At 34.7% G+C, this 21,585-nt stretch overlaps 1 long non-coding RNA gene across 1 annotated transcript in view; it reads left to right on the top strand.

Moving 5' to 3' along the window:
* The window catches only part of LOC112643192 (uncharacterized), a 58,770-nt gene extending 39,776 nt beyond the window's left edge, over positions 1–18,994 (top strand). The window contains exons 2-4 of the long non-coding RNA XR_003125697.3: positions 16,246–16,361; positions 18,344–18,432; positions 18,645–18,994. This is a non-coding gene — a long non-coding RNA (uncharacterized LOC112643192). The remainder of the gene's footprint in view (positions 1–16,245; positions 16,362–18,343; positions 18,433–18,644) is intronic.
* Positions 18,995–21,585: the final 2,591 nt, after the last annotated feature.

Below are 21,585 nucleotides of genomic sequence, written 5' to 3'. Positions count from 1 at the left end.
AGCTTCTAAATAGGCACAATTTTACTGATTTCTTCTGCTGAGTACTACCAAAAGTCCTGAACATTATATAAGAAAAAAAATATAAGAAGATTCTTCAAAGGTGGAAAAAAGAAAGTATAGATGCTAGAGACATGGGGATGGGAGGAAAAGAAACAGATCACTGGGATGCCTGGGTAGCTCAGCGGTTGGGATGCCTGGGTAGCTCAGTGGTTGAGCATCTGCCTTTGGCTCAGGGCCTGATCCCAGGGTCCTGAGATCAAGTCCCATATTGGGCTCACTGCATGGACCCTGCTTCTTCTCCCTCTTCCTACATCTCTGCCTCTCTCTGTGTGTCTCTTGTGAATAAATAAATATATATTTTTTAAAAAGCAGATTACTTCTCTGGGTTTTATTTTTGTCTCATATATCCCAGACTTGTAGTTAAAGATATCTGCTACCTGGAAATGCCAACAAGCATAGATGAAAATATTGTCCAAAAAGAACTGTTCTCTTTAACCAAAGGAGCAGGTTACAAAAGGAGCTTGGCAGATCAGAAAAATTTTAGACAACTACCACAGAAAAATCTCTGGCCCCATTCCCACTTACCCAGCAAGTGAAGAACTTAGACTTTTGCCCTTGTAAGGCTATAAAGAGACGCTCAACCTCTGTGTGGGTGATGTTAGAGAAAGTCAGGTAGAAGCAGGAAATTTCATCCTTGTGGCTGATAACAAGCCCTTCCACCTACACTGGAGTCCCTGGATACCACGTCAGGAGACTAGACTTCTCCTCTCAGCAGCAATGAGGACCTTTCCACCTTTGATATCAATAAAAATTGAATGGGGAACTTGAACTTCTATTTATATCTGGCAGTAACAGGGTGATTCCTCCTTTTCTCTTGACAGACTATTGTCAGAGAAAGCCAGCTTAAAAAAAAAAAAGTTTAAGTAAATTCAAGAATCTCATAACATAGAAGAATATGCCCAAGTGTCAATAAAAAAAATCATTCATCATACCAAGAACCAGAAAAGATCTAAAATTGAATGAAAAAAGAAAAGAAAGAGATGTCAACATTTAGATGACAGATTATGTTAGAACCATCAAATTAATATTTTAAAGGATCAGCAATAATAATTTTCCACCAGTCCATTATGAACATGCTTAAAACAAATGAAACAAAAATAACAACAAAAGTCTCACCAAAAAATGAAAGTCTCAGATAAAAATAGAAGACATAAAGAAGAACCAACTGGGGCTAAAAACAAGAATATATGGGTCAGTCTAGTTCACTGTGAGAATAGAAGCTAGAAAAAATAATTAATGAACTGGTAGAGAAAACAATAAGAAGATAAAACAAGAAGAGAAAACCTATTAAAAAAACAAAACAAGAAGTTAACAGAGTCTGAGGAACCTTTGGCACTATAAAAAATTATCTAATATTTGTATCACTGGAGTCCCAAATGATGAAGGGAAAGAATGTCAAGGTGAAAAATACTCAAAGAAATGATGGCTTAAAAAAAAAAAAAAAGACAAAACTATCACGAGACAGAAATGTACAAATGAAAAAAAACTGAGAAAATCCTAATCTGAATAAACCTTATGAAACCCAAACCAAGAAACAGCATAATCAAATGTGTGTGTATGTTTGTGTTGTGTGTTTCTAAACAACAACAACAAAAAAGCATCCTGAAAACAAGAGACCTATGAGATCTTAGGAGAAAAATAATTTGGAAGACAGTGGATTTCTTACCAGAGATCATGGAACTCAGAAGTGGCACAATATCTTTCAAGTGCTAAAGGAAAAGAATTGTCAAGCAGAACTGATTTATTTTCTACAAAAAATATACTTCATCAGTGAAGGAGAAATTAAAACATTCTAGGTGAAGGAAAACAGACATAGGAAAACTTTTTATCACTTCCTGTTTGGAAAATTTTCCTTAGCCTACCTTTTAGCAAGGTCAGTTTATTTTGGGAAACCAGAAAGAAAAAAGAATACAATAAGCAAAACTGTCGATAAAATACAATAGGTTTTCTTTTTCAATTTCCTAATTTGTGTTTTTGAATAGTGAATTTATATTTTTATAGTTGGAGCAAAAAATGCAGCACTGTGTGAGGTGGTTTTATACAGAGAGGAAATATTTTAAAATTATATTATAAATGTGGTAAGGTAAAAGTATGTAGAAAAAGGTAAGGATTTTATAGTTCACTCAAATTGGTAAAGTGATGATGTTAGTAGACTGTGATAAGTTTTGTGTATATAATGAAATATTCAGAATAACCATTAAATATATATAATAAGAGATACACTAAAAGAAGTTAGATAAATTAAGATGGAATTCTAAAAAAAGTTCATATATGAAAGTAGATGAAAACAATCACAGTAAAAAATCAGAAAAAATATAAAATGACGGGCCTAATCTTCATATCAAAAATTGCATTAAATACAAATAGTATAGCTACACTAATTAATAGGTAGGAGTTCCAAGACGCCTGGGTGGCTGCGAAGTTTGAGCGTCTGCCTTTGGCTCAGGGCGTCATCCCGGGGTCCCAGGATCAAGTGCCGCATCAGGCTCCCTGCGAGGAGCCTGCTTCTCTCTCTGCCTGTGTCTCTGCCTCATTCTCTGCCTCTAATGAATAAATAAATAAATAAATAAATAAATAAATAAATAAATAAAATATTTAAAAAATAATAGACAGGAATTAGTAGAATATTTTTTAAATGACCCAGTTAGTAGCTGGAGCACCTAGGTGGTTCATAGGTCATAATCCCAGGGTCCTGTGACCCAGCTCCAGTCCTGTTCCCTACTTGTTGGGATGTCTGCTTCTCCTTTTTCCCCTTCCAGCACTCATGCTCTGTCTCTCAAATAAATAAATAAAATCTTTAACAAATAAACAAATAAACAAATGACCCAATTATATGCTCTATACAAAATACTAATTTCAATGATAAATTATAGGCACTTCATAGTTTACAACAGAAAAATATATCATGCAAATATTAATCAAATGAAAGTAGGAATGGCTACATTAATACCAAAAAAAAGACTTTACTTAATACCAAAAAAAAAAGATTTACTTTATTACAAAAAGTAATAATAATGAGATAGAGAAAAACATTGTATAATGTTAAAAGGGTCAGCCTTGCCAGAAGACATAGAACTTCTAAAAATGTATGAACCAACCAATGCAACTGCAAAATGTATGAAGTAAAAGCTGATGGCACTAAAGGAAGAAATAGATACTTTTACAATTGGGGATATCAAGACTCTTCTCTCAATAACTGATAAAACAAATGGAAAATTTGCAAGTCTATTGAATAATTCAATATTACAATCAACCAATAGAATAAAATAGACCTTTATAGAACTCTCCACCTAGCCAACAGTAGAACACATATTTGTAGCACATATAATTGACAGATAATCTGGATATAGAAAATGTAAAGAATGCCTATGAAGGGCAAAAATTAAAAATGGATAGACATGATCAGCTTCCTCTGCAGTGAGATGTTATTTCATATTTGATAGATCCTTCTTGTTTTTTTAAAGCAAGAGTGCCATGTTTAGCAAAAATGTGGAACAAAGAATCACTTTTAAGTATAAGAATTCTAGAGGTACCATTTATTGAGTGTGAACAGAGGATGGAGTTGAAAGAAGACTGGAAAAGAGAGGTCGTGGTCAAATCACAAATGGCTTTAAATTATACTGGATTATATCCAAAGGCAATAAGAGGCAATGTGAGTATTTTAAGTAGGAAAATGGCATATTAGTTTTATGTTTGTAAAGAAAACAGGAGATGACTTAAAGGATAAATTAGACAAGGGCGGGAGAGGAGGCCAATGGTCAGCATTATAGTAAACAGGAGATATTTAAAAATGGAGAATAAGTTGTTATTACAAAAGCAATATTATTTTTAACACTTAAAGTTTTGAAACAGTTATAAAAATTTTATTACTAATTATAAATTTACATTACTATGTAAAAGGAGTAATGAAAAATCCCTAAAGCAATTTTAATCATGCTTATTTTCCAAAAATAAATTATTTGATTAGGACCTTGTTACTAATTTAATAATCTTCAATTGATGACTTATGGCCTAAAGGATTCTCTACCCAAGTACATAAAACACCAATTGTGAAATTAGTAATAACTTGATGATCAAGCAACAATTGTCTAAATTATAACATATAATAAATTTCCTAGATTAAGCCTATTATACTTTACATTATTTGTAAATTTTATTTTGAAACTATGAGTCATCTGCTTTAAACTATAAATCTTTTTAAGATGAATCCCCCCTCCAGATAGAATCTATGAATATAGGAGATAATATGAGAATTGGCTCCTTCTATTTTTATGAATAATAAAATTCAAAGTTAATTCCTTTAATTACCCAATATCCATGTGCTTTTCTTGTTCATGGAATCCTATTTGATGATAAGATTTTAGCAATATTTTAGAGGCTGCATGAAAAAAATAACTGAATAAAGCAGCAAAGAGAGCAAACAATGAGGAATTCTTATCTCCATATTCCTATTTTTCCATGTCACCATGTTAAGCATTTCGCCATCCTAAGCAGTTTGGTGTAGTTCTTTCTCTGCCTTATCATTTGACAAGCACGAGATGACTGTTACAGTTAGAGAAAACACATTTTCACTGACTGTGTTCAAAGCGTGGGTAAGCATGAGGAGGAACAAAAAAAGCATTCTCCTGCCATTCTTGTCTGCATTAGGGAAGAAAAGCATCTCTAAAGTTTTTGAGGCAGACTTTATTTACGTGTCATTGTCCATCCCTTGACCAATCTCTAGTGGAGGCATAAGGTCCATGATTGACTGAGGTTAATCATGATGTATCCCTTGACGCTGAACACCTACTTCTCAAACAAAATGAAAAGCATTTAGTTATCTACAATAGAAATGATATTGGCATGGAACAGGGAGGTTAACTAACATGTCCCAAAGGCCCATCTGTGTTACTTACTGTGCTATAAACTTTCTGTAGATTAAAGAGGGCAAATCTGGTACTTAAAAAAATTAGTATTGCTGCTATATATTGCTTCTTCTATTATCTTTAAGTGTTAACACCTTAACAATTCTGATATATTTAAATGTTCAAATGTTAATATTTTTAAAAACCTGAATTTAATAAACACAACATTTGTAAAGGGATGTTGAAAGAGCAGCAATATTTCAAAAGTTTCTGCATCTTAAATTAATTTAATCATTGTTTTAGAATTCATAGGTATTTGCAAGATATGAATTCAGGTACAGGTAAAAATTTTCAAGAAAATATGCCTAAGAGATGCATATTTATTGAGAACCAAATTTTCAAAATCTAAATTTCAGTACAAAGTTGTATAATGAAAAATAAATTTGAGGATAATATCATGAACTTAGGTGAAACAACCCTGACTAAAGCTTTTTTGTGTGTCCTATTTCTTCTTTCCTTTCTGATCTTTAGCTGTAGAGAATTTTATTCCTTTGTATTCCATAGCTCATAGCACTCTGTATTCATATGTCCACTGAAAGTTATCCCTTTTGTATTTTATTTACTTAGTTTTATACTGTTCCATTTCATTTTATTGCGTTTTAATTTCCCTTTTCTTCTGGTCTTCTTCTCTGTACTCTTCCATTCCCACATGGATCTATTCTCCTTGCCTAAGTTAAATGGAAAATATGATGAAAGTGTATGAAATATAGACTGGTGTTGAGTAAAATGTGTTTTGATTTGCAGACATGATACTTAAATATGAATCATATTATTTTATTACCCTTTTGTTCTCAGCACCAATGTTTCAAGATAGAGCCATGATTCTTTATGCTTCTAAGTTGTTGCTTCTTCCTGCTCAGGAGTATTCCACTCACATTCTACTTAAGCATTCTTCATGTGATGTTCAGTTTTGAAATCTGTGATTACTCATTGTTATAAAGAGTAATGATGTGATGTGCCTTTACACAAGTAAGTTTTTTTTTTCATTTATTCTCACCACCAATATATTGTGAGATATCTTTCTAGGGGTTTAGAAGATGGAATTTAATACAGAAAATTAGGTTAACAAAACTCTTGGAAGGTCTTGAGTAATCATATAAGGAAAGACTGCTGTTACTCTCAGATTCTCTCTTGGCTTCCATGGCATCAAGAAAATGAAGATCTGAAAAAGAAGAAGAGGAGAAGGAGAAGGAGAAGGAGAAGGAGGAGGAGGAGGAGGAGGAGGAGGAGGAGAGAAAAAGAGCTGAGGATCTGAAACTACCTCTAATGATCATGGGTAGGTGACTCACAGAAGGACATCTCAATCTGCTGAAAAACCTCATATCTGCTGAGTCCAATACCATTGTCTATTGTCACAATAGCTGTTTCTACCTTCCAAATCTCATGCTACTGCTTCTTGTTGGAGGAAACATATATGGGACAATACAGAAGAGATTGGAGATTACAATTTATTTCCAAATATGAGTATCGAGCATATCAGGTTTCAGCATCCATAGTTTAGATAAATATTGCTTTACTGAAGTCTACAAATGGTTGGTCATCTTATATGATAATCTTAGTAAAAGCCTGAAGTTCATCTCACTATATCCTTGTCTTTTACTTGAAATGACACACATTTCTGTGTACATGAAACTAGGATCTCACAAATGTTTTTCATCTTTATTTCTCTAATTTCTAGAAGTTAAGAGTATCTATTCAAATGCTTATTAGCCACCCAGGCTTATATTTTTAACTACTCATTAATATGTATTGGTTATCTTCTCTTGGTTTTCCTAGTTATTTTTATTTAATTTAGATATTCTTAGTATTTTTTAGATATCCACCCTTGGTCATTTTGGATGTCATAAAGATCTTATCTCGTCACATTTGATTCTTAATATCAATTAACACCTATGTTATAGAAATCATCATTAATCTTAAGATTTATAACTTTCATGTCTTTAAAAAAATTACTTCCCTAGCCTTTTATATATAGACCCTCACATTTTATTCAATTAATTATGTTTACCTTTAAGGAACTTTCATTACTATGTTGCTTGATATTGTGAATTTGAATAAATATACATTAAAACTGGTTTCTTACTCTGTCCAGCAATAATATCTTTTATGTAACTGAATCAGTAGACATTGCTTATATTGTCATGGTAGAGTTTTACTGTATTTTCTGAAATTTCTGATCTTTGTTTATAAATTCATTTAAGCTTGTTTAATGCTTCTTGGCATATTTCTAAATAATAATCTAGAAACAGATATGCTGGGCTACAGATTGATCTGCTGAGCTCAAAACTGAGGGTCCTTTCTCTGCATTCTGTATGTTTCATTAATCCATAAAATAAGGAAATGCCCACCAATCTTCTTTTGTATGGAGAGGAGTAAGTTTATAAGGGAGGTATGAGCTAAAAAATAAACTCTCCCCGGGGGGACAGAGATAGAGATGTCATGTTATTTCTTGATAATGTCAATAGTAAACTACTCCTCTACTCACCACTCCTTCATAAAATACAGCATCTTGGGGCTGAAAGATTTAGTTACTGTTTAAAGTATCTGCAATCTCAGTTGTACGCTGATCAATCTTTCAGAATAGCTATGAATCTAGAATAAAATAAAATATTTCTATAAAAAAGTTGAAATAACCATGAATTCAGGGACAGAAGTAAAGTTGAAATAGTGTTTTTTTATTTTATTTTATATTATATTTTAGAATTCTTTAAATTGCTTTTATAACAGAGAAGAAAAAATATATGTATTTTCTACCCTTTCCACCTCTCCACCCTATTCACTACAGATATTATCTCTGTAATGAAATCATCTGGTATTTGTCTTTCTCTGACTGACTTATTTCACTTCTACTGTCTAGCTCCAACCACGTCACAGCAAATGGCAAGATTTCAATCTCTTAGTGGCTAAACAATATTCCATTGTATATATACACCACATCTTCTTTATCCATTCATCTATTGATGGACACTTGGGCTGCTTCCATAATTTGGTTATTGTAAATAATGCTGCAATAAACATTGGGGCGCATGTATCCCTTTGAATTAGTGTTTTTGTATCCTTTGGGTAAATACCTAGTAGTGTGAATATTGGATCATTGGGTAATACTATTTTTAACTTTTTGAGGAATCTCCATATTGTTTTCCATAGTGGCTGCAAAGCACACAGCACTTCTACTTCATGATATTTTCAAGATCTTTATTAATAAAAAATAAATGCATGAAAATAATTAATTAAAAACCTTAAAAATCACAGTGATTTTAAGAGTATGATATAGAGACATGGTACCTATGGCAGAGTAAGCATGTTTTTGTCCTTTGAAAATGTATAAAATGAAATGTTGCAAAAAAAACTTTCCCCAAAGTATACATAACTCAGAAAATATTAATAAGCTCATCACTGTGCCAATCTGATACCAAATCACTAAGTTTATTTAGTGCTTATAATATAGTGTTACATTGATTTAATGATGCTATTAGTGATATTTGCAGTGATTGGACTGGCATAAACAATTAGTACTTAGGATACTGTTTCTCGATAGAAAAAAACACGCAATTCTACTAATTGCCTCTAGTTCTGCTTTTATTGACTGCACACTTTGTACATGCTAATAATCTTATTATCAGCTGTTGCTGAGTTAATTAAAAGTCATGTCTACAAGCTTAAATCAAAATAAAAATACTGCTCAGCTTTTTATATATTAAATACAAATTTTGGAGACCATATTTAAATATTCATCTTCAGAAAATGCAAGAGAATTAAAAGATGCATATGCCAGATTAATTTATGACAAGCTCAAAAGTTGTAAAAATACATTTGCATTCATATCATAATAGTTAAGAATCATACCAGTCCTTTGGTTAGTAAAAATCTGCTAAGATTTCAGAAAAGCATTGTTCATTCTTTGAATAAAGGAATGTATCCCAAAAAGACTTTCTGTTTGCCTTTTTTTCTGAAAACAGCTGCTACATTTTCATTTGTTCTTCAAGTCTCAAAATTAACCTGAAATACATTTTCTTTTTTGTTGGTATTTTACTATTTCAGATTCTAATAAATAATTTCTAAGTAAATGGTACAGACTGAGTGGAGAACTCTTGCTTTTCTTTTGTTCATTCCTTAGAGAGGAATTATATAAGACATCATATGTGTATCTAGGAACAGTGACTTGAATTTTTATCCTTTATTATTATAATCCATAATTAGTGACAATGTTCATATACTGGATGTTATTTTATAATTATGAATGTCACAATGTATTTCAGTTACTTTCATTTGTGTTATTCATAAATAAATAAAGATATTAGGTATTCACTAATCTTAACTGAAATTTTTAAAATTTTATTTATTTATTCATGAGAGACACACACACACACAGAGAGAGAGAGAGAGAGAGAGAGGCAGAGACATAGGCAGAGGAGGGAGAAGCAGGCTCCATGCAGGGGGCCCAATGTGGGACTCCATCCCGGGACTCTAGGATCACACCCTGGGCGGAAGGCAGACAGTCAACTCAACCCTTGAGCCACCCCCGCATCCCTTAACTGTTTTTTTTTTTTTTTTTTTAAGGAGAATCACTTAATTGGGACCAATCTAAATGAGCAAGTTTTCCAATGCTTTTAATTTATTCCGTAAGCATAGAAGCTATTTACATTTTTTCAATTGGGAATTGATATGTTATATTACTGTAAAATATTGCACACATTGCAGTACTCTCCATGTTATTGTGTGCTTTTTGTTTAAGAATAAAATAGTTCTGGGACACCTGGGTGACTCAGCGGTTGGGTGCCTGCCTTCAGCTCAGGTTGTGATCCCGGGATCCGGGATCGAGTCCCACAACGGGTTCCCTGTAAGACACCTGTTTCTCCCTCTGCCTATGTCTCTGCCTCTCTACCTTGTTCTCTCAGTCTGTGTCTATCATTAATAAATAAATAAATAAAATCTTAAAAAATAAGAATAAATTGTCCTTAAAATTCAAGAGTAAAATGTTATTATACATGTATATGGGTATATACAAAATATTTATATCTAAATTATATACGGATTAGATACCAGTGATTGAATTCCTAAAATCTAATTTTCTTTCTAACAACAATAGCAACTACAGCAGAAAAGAATAAGATTATATGTTTGAGAAATATCTCTGCAGGAAAAAAAATAATATTGACAAACAAAAACCTTAACTAAAACAAAAACAAATTAGGACTATTGTCTTCAAATTAAATTCAGCCAAATAAGGAAAGTTATACCAGGTGAAACTTTTTAAAATCTTTCTCTATGCTTGTATTTCACTAAAACAAACATCTTCTTGATTCCTTATCCTAGAAGTCTCTGGATGTACCTTGCCACATTTCTAGTCTCTATTTTTATGATTCATGGATACAAATATCATAATAGTTCCCTAACTGATTTCACTGATTCAAGCATATTCATCTACAGAATTATCTTCTCCTGATCAAACCTTTTCAATGATTCCAGTTCCTTAAGATGATATGTAAGTATTTTCCTAATGGAACTGCTACTAACCCCGACATCTCCTGCTCTGTACTTTCTAGGGGTTGCAGGATCTATCCATACTCATGAATTTTAATGAATTTCTGCAAAACATGAAACAGCACACTGTGCTGCTGTCACAGGGCTATACAGGTATAGATATTGATATAAATATCAATATAGATGTCATATAAATACAGACAGATACTGAAAGATATGGATATGTGTATAGATATAGATATAGGTGTTGAAAGGAAGCAGACACGCACATGAGAAAATGCTCCGCATCACTTGCCATCGGGGAAATACAAATCAAAACCACAATGAGATCCCACCTCACACCAGTGAGAATGGGAAAATTAAGAAGGCAGGAAACCACAAATGTTGGAGAGGATGCGGAGAAAAGGGAACCCTCTTGCACTGTTGGTGGGAATGTGAACTGGTGCAGCCACTCTGGAAAACTGTGTGGAGGTTCCTCAAAGAGTTAAAAATAGACCTGCCCTACGACCCAGCAATTGCACTGTTGGGGATTTACCCCAAAGATACAGATGCAGTGAAACGCCGGGACACCTGCACCCCGATGTTTCTAGCAGCAATGTCCGCAATAGCCAAACTGTGGAAGGAGCCTCGGTGTCCATCGAAAGATGAATGGATAAAGAAGATGTGGTCTCTGTATACAATGGAATATTCCTCAGCCATTAGAAATGACAAATACCCACCAGTTGCTTCCACGTGGATGGAACTGGAGGGTATTATGCTGAGTGAAATGAGTCAATTGGAGAAGGACAAACATTATATGTTCTCATTCATTTGGGGAATATGAATAATAGTGAAAAGGAATAGAAGGGAAGGGAGAAGAAATGGGTAGGAAATATCAGAAAGGGAGACAGAACATAAAGACTCCTAACTCTGGGAAACGAACTAGGGGTGGTGGAAGGGGAGGAGGGCAGGGAGTGGGGGTGAATGGGTGACGGGCACTGAGGGGGGCACTTGACGGGATGAGCACTGGGTGTTATTCTGTATGTTGGCAAATTGAACACCAATAAAAATAAATTTATTATTAAAAAAATAAAAAAGAAAAAAAGAAAGGAAGCAGAATTTTGGATGCAAAATATGTATCTTTGGCATAAAGATTATCCTGACCTGGTTATTTTTAAGAAATTGTAGACACAGCAGAAGTTCTGGAAACTGAGCAGAAGTTACCCTTTTGCAAAACATTTACATTTATAGGGACGTCTCTATTTGTAAGAGTGCCTCTCTCACCAGGAAGAGGAGGATATCCAATTCTCTGAAAACTGTTATCAATGGTGAAGACATGGACTTCAATCTGCTTCACCATTTTACTCTAGTTTACTGTGTTTTTCCTCCTATAAGTTACCTTCTTTTGCCTTTAGCAGAAAATGGTATTTCATGTGATGGCTTCAACCATTTTGGGGAGTTACTCAGTTTTCCTAGGTATTTCCAAAGTGTACAGGAGATATATAGGTTATCAAATTTCTGTTTTTTTCCCCCTCTTAATCTGTCCTTTTATTACACGGTGTCTCAGCCAAAACCTAGAAGGGTAGAGAGAGAATGATTTTTCCTCCTTCACAATATGTGGATGTGGATATAGATATAGTTGTAGACATAGATGTTTTTAATCACCTCTGGCCAATTCTCCCACTCACTCTTCTCAACCGTTTCAGATGCATGTCCTTGGTGAAGGACTCCCATCAAGACACAGAGACATGTTCTCTCATGCTTTTCTACAGAATCCTGGATATATCTCTGTTAAAGCACTATGGACATTGCATTTGTAGCCTAGGTTCCTTGGCAACTACAGGCTCCTTGGGAGTAGAGATGGTACCCCTTGGTATACTACACAGTGTCACATACTCAGCAATGAAAACATTTATTAAAACAATGCGTAAATAAAAACAATTACAATTTGTATTTATTATCACATCAATCTACCAGGTGAAGAGAAAGAAATTTAATTTTAAATACACTTATATAGGTAGCAGTAGCACAAAACAACTTCAAATTAGGAACCCTGTAAATAAAAATGCATTTCAGAACTCTTTCCTTAAAGAATACTTAACACGCAAAAAAAATCAATCCCCAAGAAGGATATAGAAAGAGTAAATATTTACTCATACAAAGTATAATTCAAGCAACACTTGGAACACTCCTCTTTCCCCTTATTTTTAATCTATTAACTAATAAGTCTGTTACATATTAAGAAGGCTTTATAAGTGAAAATTTAATTGTTGTTAAAAATCCAAATTGCTCTGAGGTTTTAACAATAACCTGTTTTGAGTTTGTTTGAACTTCTTCATATGAACTGAAGATCCTTATTTGGAAGCATGATTTTTTTTACAGGAAATAATCATAACACTGGTTTATGATGGGAGCAAACCAATGAAACTTCAAATTTAGGTATGTAGGGAAACATAAACTTGAAATACTTGGCCGTTCTACTAGAGTCAGTTCCACCCTCAGTAAGCAGGACAGTAGCCCCACTAAAAAGACAAACCCAGCTATGGTATCAGAAAGAACGTGTCCTGATATTGTATGGCATGTTAACTGTTTTCAAAAAATATTTCCTGTGCTTCATTTAAAAAAAAAAAAACACTTGTGTACACAATTTACAGTAAAGATTTAGTGAGAAAATGTACAAATGTGTTTTATTCAATATAGAATATATCAAAGTCAATAATTTAGACTTTAAAAAGAAAATGCATTTCCATTCTGTCACAAAGAGCATATTTTCATTTTGAAGTAACTAACAATGAGAACAAATCAGAATAAGATATGTGTTTATATCAATCAGTATAAGAGAATCAGAGGAGTTGGAAATCTAATTCAGGTCATATGGGAATACAGGTAAAGAAAAGTAAAACAGGGAAGGAGAAATAAGCAATCCCGTGTGGTGTGGAGAAGATGAGAACACAGCAGCTTGCTCAACTTAGAGACCCATCATGTGTGCCCTCTGCTTTCCCAGGAGAACACGTTTAAGGGCAAAGACCATCCTGGAAGCAGACATGGTGGTCTAGAGTGGAAACCGCTCTACTGTTTCAATCCTCCCAATGAATTCTCCACAAATCTGGGAATCATATTCTTTTTGCCCTTATTAAGAGAGTAATTCTTTGGTCAGCAAACAAGACTTTTCCCATTATTCATCTAATATTGTAAAAGTTCTAATTTAATGATTTGTCTATTAAAGTTTTTTAAATAATAAACTTATTTTTATTGGTGTTCAATTTGCCAACATACAGAATAACACCCATTGCGCATCCGTCAAGTGCCCCCCTCAGTGCCCATCACACATTCACCCCCACTCCCTGCCCTCCTCCCCTTCCACCACCCCTAGTTCGTTTCCCAGAGTCAGGAGTCTCTAATGTTCTGTCTCCCTTTCTGATATTTCCTACCCATTTCTTCTCCCTTCCCTTCTATTCCCTTTCACTATTATTTATATTCCCCAAATGAATGAGAACATATAATGTTTGTCCTTCTCCAATTGACTCATTTCACTCAGCATAATACCCTCCAGTTCCATCCACGTTGAAGCAACTGGTGGGTATTTGTCATTTCTAATGGCTGAGTAATATTCCATTGTATACATAAACCACATCTTCTTTATCCATTCATCTTTCGATGGACACCGAGGCTCCTTCCACAGTTTGGCTATTGTGGACATTGCTGCTAGAAATATCGGGGTGCAGGTGTCCTGGCGTTTCATTGCATCTGTATCTTTGGGGTAAATCCCCAGCAGTGCAATTTCTGGGTCGTAGGGCAGGTCTATTTTTAACTCTTTGAGGAACCTCTACACAGTTTTCCAGAGTGGCTGCACCAGTTCACATTCCCACCAACAGTGCAAGAGGGTTCCCTTTTCTCCGCATCCTCTCCAACATTTATGGTTTCCTGCCTTCTTAATTTTCCCATTCTCACTGGTGTGAGGTGGGATCTCATTGTGGTTTTGATTTGTATTTCCCAGATGGCAAGTGATGCAGAGCATTTTCTCATGTGCGTGTTGGCCATGTCTATGTCTTCCTTTGTGAGATTTCTGTTCATGTCTTTTGCCCATTTCATGATTGGATTCTTTGTTTCTTTGGTGTTGAGTTTAATAAGTTCCTTATAGATCTTGGAAACTAGCCCTTTATCTGATACGTCATTTGCAATTATCTTCTCCCATTCTGTAGGTTGTCTTTTAGTTTTGTTGACTGGGATGTCCACTCTCACCACTGCTGTTCAACATAGTACTGGAAGTCCTAGCCTCAGCAATCAGACAACAAAAAGACATTAAAGGCATTCAAATTGGCAAAGAAGAACTCAAACTCTCCCTCTTCACCGATGACATGATACTCTACATAGAAAACCCAAAAGCCTCCACCCCAAGATTGCTAGAACTCATACAGCAATTTGGCAGCATGGCAGGATACAAAATCAATGCCCAGAAGTCAGTGGCATGTCTATACACTAACAATGAGACTGAAGAAAGAGAAATTAAGGAGTCAATCCCATTTACAAATGCACCCCAAAGCATAAGATACCTAGGAATAAACCTAACCAAAGAGGTAAAGGATCTATACCCTAAAAACTAAAGAACACTTCTGAAAGAAATTGAGGAAGACGCAAAGAGATGGACAAATATTCCATGCTCATGGATTGGCAGAATTAATATTGTGAAAATGTCAATGTTACCCAGGGCAATTTACACGTTTAATGCAATCCCTATCAAAATACCATGGACTTTCTTCAGAGTTAGAACAAATTATTTTAAGATTTGTGTGGAACCAGAAAAGACCCCGAATAGTCAGGGGAATTTTAAAAAAGAAAACCATAGCTGGGGGCATCACAATGCCAGATCTCAGGTTGTACTACAAAGCTGTGGTCATCAAGACAGTGTGGTTGTGGTAGTGGCACAAAAACAGACACATAGATCAATGGAACAGAATAGAGAACCCAGAAGTGGACCCTGAACTTTATGGTCAACTAATATTCGATAAAGGAGGAAAGACTATCCATTGGAAGAAAGACAGTCTCTTCAATAAATGGTGCTGGGAAAATGGGACATCCACATGCAGAAGAATGAAACTAGACCACTCTCTTGCACCATACACAAAGATAAACTCAAAATGGATGAAAGATCTAAATGTGAGACAAGATTCCATCAAAATCCTAGAGGAGAACACAGGCAACACCCTTTATGAACTCGGCCACTGTAACTTCTTACAAGATACATCCACGAAGGCAAAAGAAACAAAAGCAAAATTGAACTATTGGGACTTCATCAAGATAAGAAGCTTTGCACATATTAAAGTTTTTAAACTTGTAGTCAAACATGCAATTTTCAGTAATACTAATAGCTCCTTATACACAAATTGTGCTGATCCCACTGTAAAATGACCGTACTCCCTACCATTCCGGGCTCGTCCTTATTGTCAGCATTATCCTAAGGCTTGCTATGAGTACAGAGCACTACTGCTGTCATTTTTCAGCAAACACTGTCAATTTTTTTGTATTGTCTCATATTGTTTTCCAGTGAGTTTTTATATGATTTCTTCTGCTGCTGGTTTCTTATCAGTATTTGCTACCTACTCAGCAGCTATCATCTAGCACAAGCCTCAGCTAACATGATGCCACCCTGTTCAACCTTTTAGCTTTCCCTGGAACTTTCCAACATAGACTCCTTTTACTTTACTACAAAACTGTCAGCCCTTTGTAAGCTAATAATTAATAACCAATTAATATTTGATAATAAAGTTGCCTTATATTATAGTTTGCCAACTGAAGTAATTTATTTTCGCCTCTTTAGGAAGATCTCTTCACCAATTGAAAACTGACAACAACTTCACACAGTGTATGATTTTCTCCTTTCACGTAAAGTATGTGCATGTACGCAAATGATGTGGCACAGGAAATAATGAAAAGGTATACAAAAGTGGTGACATGTTGCTATTCTACGCCTATTAACGTTTCCATGTTAAGCGAGCCTGGGAGCCTTATGAGAAAGGTGCTATTTTTTAAAAGTTTATTTATTTATTTATTCATGAGAGACACAGAGAGAGAGAGAGACAGAGAGAGGCAGAGACACAACACAGGCAGAGGGATAAGCAGGCTCCATGCAGAGAGCCCAATATGGGATTCGATCCTGGGTCTCCAGGATTACGCCCTGGGCTGAAGGCAGGCGCTGAACAGCTGAGCCACTCGGGCTGCCCAGAAAGGTGCTATTTGCATAAAATATTGTTGTTGTATCTATACTTGCATAGCTTATAAATTAGATCTTAAAATTTCAGAGACACAAAGCAAGTGTTTACCATTGTCAGCAGCGAAGTCAGCGTAGCTATTTCAATGGGGGCCTCCTCTCTTACCATAACAGTTTCCAGCAGAGTCCTGAGCCCTTCATTATTACCAGTTAGGAGGGGCAGAGCAATGGATGGTGGTAGGTCAGATAGAAAGAATACAACCCCATTTCCGGATGCCAGACTAAGCCCCACATGGTGACAGGAAAATTAAAAAAAAATTTTTTTAATTTATGAAGAGAGAAAGCCAGATATAAATAGGATTAATGGCAAAAAGAAAAAAAATGAACCTTAAAATATAACCTCTTCTGAACAAAACACATTTATTGTTAAGACTATGTATTTTCCTCCAAAATCACGGGTTGTTAATATGTCATTTAGCATCTTGAATCTGGTATTGTCCAGGCAAAATGTTAGAATTAGAGAATATATAGTTCTACTTTTTTGAAGTATATGAAAAACGTTTTGTTAAAACCTCATATTTAAATTTACTCATCTCATACAATGCTAGACTAGTGATTTCTTAATAAATATTACTTGAATGAATCATATGTCCCAGAGAATATACAAAATGCCATAAACTGTCAATGAATAGCTTGAATACGGTATTTTATCTTGCTGTATACTTGTGCTAAAATTATTTTCCGACTCTGTATATGAGATCTGTTCTCTGCATCTGGTACCCAACACTTTGTTTTGTAATGATTTGATTGATTTACTCTAATCAAAACAGGGATTGGTTTAGTGAACTGGTTAAGAACAGTCACTGGAGGCAGAACTCTTGAATTTGAGTTTCAGCTAGACCATTAGGATAAAATGGAACAATTCATCTAAAGTATACCCATTTCAATGTCTAGTGTATATTTCATCCTCAACAACTGTTAATAGCTCTTATTTTGCCTCATAGTGCAAGATCACCTATTAAACATTTGACATTTTACAACTTGCTGATGTGTTTATTATATGTTTATGTTAAATTGTATATACAACTCTTCTTAGAGCGCCAATCGCTAATTTGGGAGTTCCTCTCTGTTCCTAAGAAAAGGAAATCCCTGGGACAGAACCTAAATGACATTCCTAATTGGAACATGAGTACCATCTACTGGTCACATTTGCTAACAACAGGCTTGTTGGTGAACAGAAAAGTGAAAATACTCTGTGTCTGCTTCACCACCGCGCAGTGTCTTGGAATGAATCTCAGATAAGCAAATGAGGTTTCCTGTAAGTACACTACTCAACCAATAAAAAATTTAAACACAGAATTTCAACAGACTTTGTAGACAATTTAGTTCCTGGTCCACAGGAAGCATACAGTCTAGCTCTCTATATAAAGACCTACATAAACTTCTTAAGCTGGGTTATAAATAAGAATTAGGAAAAAAATGAGTACAGTTGTAAATGAGACCATGGAGGACTGAAATAGAAAGATTTTACTTTGGATAGTAAAATTATTTTGAAGAAAGATTATTCTGATTTAGCAAAAAGTCAAATAAAGGTCAAATTAATGTACCTGTAAGACTAGAAAGAGATGGAAAATGATCAAAATACAATTCCTTTAAAATAAGATAACAAATTCAAACATAAGAAGTCATTTGAGATTTTTTATTCCAGGTTGAAAAGGTTGGTGTATGAAGAGAGAATACTTGGAGACATACCTGCTCATGAACAAATGAATCTTAGGTTTTGTTTCTTTACAGAAAGTAAGTATTTAGATATCTATAAAAGTAAGTCTATTAAAACTCATAGGCATCCTTATATTGACGATATATCCAGGGAAAAATGCAAGTGCTTATCTGACAAGCTACTGGATAGTAATAAATAAACTTTACTTTTAAATTAGTAAGATTTCAACTCTTACTCTTGTTTTGTAAAATTTTAGTTTAACTAATAGTGTTTTTTGTTCTTTCCTAAGGAAAAACACTTTTTGTTAGAACAAGATATCACAGAGGATGAACACCAAGAGGAGGCCAGTCATATGCTTGGCTTCCTTAGGCAAACGTTGGCTCAAACACCAAAATAGTCAAATCAGAGCTCTTCTTTCAGACCTCTTAACGCTTTGGTTGCAGATGTTATCAAGACATCCACAAAGTAGGCTATGTTCTTTAGTATTGGTTACAGAAGCAGATGTTAAATTAATTAAGTCAGTATATTTTCCAAGTCTGATTAAGATATGTTTATTTCTGCTTTCACAAAACAGCTGTGATGTAAGTACTAAAACTGGTGTTGTAAGAAACCCAAAATAAAATTAAAATCATCGTATGTTGTCCAGTTCAAGTAAAAGTTTACTTTTGGATTTTCATGTTTTAGCTATATTTACAGGGAATACAGGTTTATATTGACAGTGAAGATTAATTTCTAAGTACTTTCATGTTCACTTTTTTTAAACATATAATGTAGAGAATTAAAACATCAAAACAGAAAAATACAAATGCTGAAAGTGGCTACAGTAAGCAAAGCAGGTTACTCAAGAAAACATTGTACTTGATTGGACTTGAGTATTGCTTTCTGTTTCCCTACATGCTATGGAACCATTTGTTGACATATAATGGTAGTAATGGTCTCTTACCTAGAACCTAGAACCTTGTTGGAGGCAAATGAAAGGAGAGGAAAAGGAGGGCATGATTTAGGGAGAAAAGATCTGTAACACAAATTAGAGAAAAGCTTAGAGGCAACTCAACTGCTACAGATGTGCTGCATCTGCTCACTTGCCCACTGGGGACCAGGAGATAAAGAGATTAAGACATTTACACAAAGATGGTTAGACAACAGGATCAGATAAGCAACATGACAGCTAGGTCAAGGCACTGTAACCATAGCATGGAGAAAATGATTCACTAAACCACTTAACCCACTTACAAACTATATTTTTAATTTATTTAATGTTCAAATTATATTTTATCAAGGTAGACAATGAGCTGGTTATTTTTAAAATGTCACTAACATCCTGAAATAAAGAGAAACAGCGATTTTTTTTAATACTGACCTTTTTAAAGTAAATAGGATTGAGATTTTATAATGGGGCATGAATACCTACAACTTTAAAGGATAATTCTAAGAGCAATATTTTAAATCCCTATTTTCACATGAGAATAAAAGAAATGATTAGTTATGATGCATGTGAATAGATTTGATGGGTCCTGGGAAAACATGAGTTAGCTGGTTTCTTCTTGGCAGACCTCCTGCAAAAAAATTTTTCCTGCTTCTTACTTTCTTCACTGCTGTTTTTCTCTCTAATTTCAAAAGTTCATGTGCTTATACCTAAACTCTGTGGATGTAACAAGATACAGAGGTACATGACTTATAGACCAATTTAGAAGTCTGAATCACACTCGTAAAAAATACATTCCACAATAGCAAAATTCTAAATTTTTCAGAAAGATGTCAAATTCATCTATGTACTATTGTCTATATAGTACATATATAGATGTTAACATGAAATGTATGTAATAATAATATAGAATATCTAGTTGCATATTATAAAATTAAGAATTTCAAATTATAAAATAAATGAAAATAAACATAGTTACTCATAGTCCTATTGAAATAATATATCCATGTCACCTAGTCACCCCTACATTATGACTTGAAATTAGCATTCTAGATTTGAACTGATAGAAATAGACCCTGCTACTCCTAATTTGGCAGATGCAACTGCCTTTCTCCTTTCTCCCCTCTAAATTATCAGATCACCTCAAAAGGAAAAGTGTTCTACATCATCAATTTGTTACAAAGATATCTTCATGTCCAATTGTTATGCTAATACTTTTTACACAAAATCAAAACATCATAGGCCTTTAGATGATTGTTTTAAAAATAATCCATCCATCGATATCATTTGAAACATAAATTTCCTTGCTGGTGTTAACTGAGGGAGGGTCCAAAGAATCATGTGATCAATAGTGTTTCTTCTTTGCATTGGCTACTATCTTAAAGGGAAACGTAAGGCCATGTTTAAGAAAATATAAATGCATTTTTCTGTCTACCCCCCACTCCTGGCTTCCTATCTCTCCTACTATCTATCACTTTACCCTATGTCTTGATTTGACTAACCTACATTTTTTATTAGTTTTTTAAAATTTTAATAAGCCAACTTAAATCTTCTCTGAAATGACAGTTGAAAGAAAATATATGAACTATATGAGGTAATGACACAAATGCCAAAATTATCATATCACTTGCAATATAAAGGTATTTGAGGAAGTAAAACTGTAAGCAAGCTCTCCTTCTGTATCTATTAAGGCTGAATGTGCTCAGTTATAACAAACTTTTAAAGGCAAAAACCGCATTGCACAATAAAAAAAAAATGCTTTAAGCTCTAAGACTTTGAATCTATTTTGTCATATATTTAAAGAGGTTATAGAAGTCCTGGTGATTCTCTCTGTGAACCAACAGCCTAACACAGGAGTGGGGCTAGTAAAGCAGAGAAAAAGCCCAGAGAAGTCAAATCTCGGGAACCACTCCTCAGCACATAAAGAAAATAACCTAATTACTGGAAAGCAGGGGAAAGAAAATAAAAAGTATGCAAGAGTAGAGAAGCATTCAATGTGCACACACACACACACACACACACACACACACACACACATATTTGTCCTTGCCATGGAACGGGAAATCAGCCTAGATCCTGAGGGCGGCCCTTGAAGGCAGAGATAGGATGTGCCTCCAACACGTGTGATGAAGGAGAAGCCAAGACACAGGGAAAGACTGATTTTAATGCCCAGAACAGCAAGAGAAACAGCACAGGGCTGGTGGCAGGCACAGGCTGCATGGCCCGTGCTCTCCTTACCGACTCCCACGGAGGCTTAGGTGGGCGGCAGGGCCCCGGGGCGGGTCGGGCTGGACCGAGCGCACGG

This window comes from Canis lupus, chromosome 21 (assembly GCF_003254725.2).
Source record: "Canis lupus dingo isolate Sandy chromosome 21, ASM325472v2, whole genome shotgun sequence".
Lineage (NCBI taxonomy): Eukaryota > Metazoa > Chordata > Mammalia > Carnivora > Canidae > Canis > Canis lupus.
This window is presented reverse-complemented; position numbering and strand designations above follow the sequence as displayed.